Source organism: Lactuca virosa, chromosome 2 (genome assembly GCF_052849685.1).
Source record: "Lactuca virosa cultivar CGN04683 chromosome 2, Lactuca_virosa_CGN04683_v6, whole genome shotgun sequence".
NCBI classification, from domain to species: Eukaryota; Viridiplantae; Streptophyta; class Magnoliopsida; order Asterales; family Asteraceae; genus Lactuca; species Lactuca virosa.
Genome location: NC_136427.1, coordinates 151,235,721 through 151,237,340, shown reverse-complemented (window position 1 = coordinate 151,237,340; position 1,620 = coordinate 151,235,721). Strand labels below are relative to the sequence as shown.

The following is a 1,620-nucleotide window of genomic DNA, read 5'->3' as shown; positions in this document are numbered from 1 at the left end:
TTGGCATAGTTTTACGACATACTTTGTATGTCATGGTTTTACATTTTTTATAAATTATATATATATATATATATATATATATATATATATATATATATATATATATGTATATATATATATATTACCAATTCTTAATGAAACTAAATTACAAATTTATTGTCTGAATTACATGAACTATAGTGTCAAATTCAAAAATACGTTTCAAATTCATCAAAAAAAAATTGTCAAATACACATCACTGGTAAATAAAGTTTATGACAAAAGTATCCCATTCTTCACACATCGTATCAAGCTCGACAACTGTATATTTATTCTTCCCCCAAAACTAAGACACAAATTAATATATTAGCAATAAACTATTACACAATTATATATGTAAATATGCTAAAACACTTCAAGTCCATTAATTAACTAATGGATTTACTTACTTTGTTATTCAACACTGCAAGTCCTTCATCAACAACCGTTTTCATGAACTTATGAACTTAAGAACATAATACCCGCATTCTGTGTAACTAGGATGAAAAGGACACTGTACAATTATATAATAAACTGATCAGTATAAAACAATAATATATTAGCCAAATGTTGATAAATTTTTGTTTTGTATTTCGCTGTATAATTAAAGGCTTGGGCTTTTGGCAAGTTTCACATCAAATTAACATAATAACAAAAATTATTTAAAAATATTTTCAAAAAAATAAACAAAATATAAAAATTAAATTCTTTCAACCAAATCCTCAGCTCCAACTGTAGGATTCTTAAAAGCAGCAAAATACCAGAAAGTCTTCAAAGAGTAGGGCTGGGAGATGGTCATACCTTCATCTGTGATCATCGCTAACTGTCGTTTCAATCATCAACACAGTAATTTATCATTAACAAAATTTCTATTTAGAAAGTTTCATTAAATAAATGAATAACCGACCTGAAGCTTGTTTTAACACCCTCCTCAAAAGTCAAATCCCGCCCCCCTCCATTCCTCAGGAAGTATTGGGCGTGGCAGGTGATTTCCAAATCCAGTTACCACATGATCGTCCTCAAAATATACACCGATCATGCTCACTTGATAACATATAAATAAAACAAATAATAACAAATACTTTTATGGATTTATATTGGTAAAGATTCTAGAAAAAATTAAAATAAAAATGTGGTAAAAAGTTTACCGATCCTAGATATTTGTGACCGTTTTTTACTCCACCAATTATAAGAGAATTCGATAAAGGTCAAACTTGTTGCGACGATTGTATATGACCCTAGTGAGATAATTGTGGACCTCTTTAGGTCCAAGTGAGTTCCCATCATCCCACATCTTTTCATTCAATCTGTAATGTATGTATAAAAACTTACATCTATTCTTACTAATAATATTCAAAACAATTAATTTATTTAAAGTTTTTCTGTTAAGATTACATGCGGTCCCTTTTGCACCAATACAAAAAAAAACGATTCTAGTGAATTGTCCTCATGAGATTTCCCTATTGTGTCTTTTTGAATGATGTGTAGATACACTGACAAATAACCAAACCATGTCCTTAGCTTACATGTAAGTCAAATGTTGCAATTGTGATGACAAATAACCAACTTATAATAAAAGGGCATTATGGTAAAGTCACACTC

General features: G+C 29.0%; 1 pseudogene; it reads right to left on the bottom strand.

Moving 5' to 3' along the window:
* Positions 1-718: 718 nt before the first annotated feature.
* LOC145157874 (proteasome subunit beta type-4 pseudogene) lies at positions 719-1,312 on the bottom strand (annotated as a pseudogene).
* Positions 1,313-1,620: the final 308 nt, after the last annotated feature.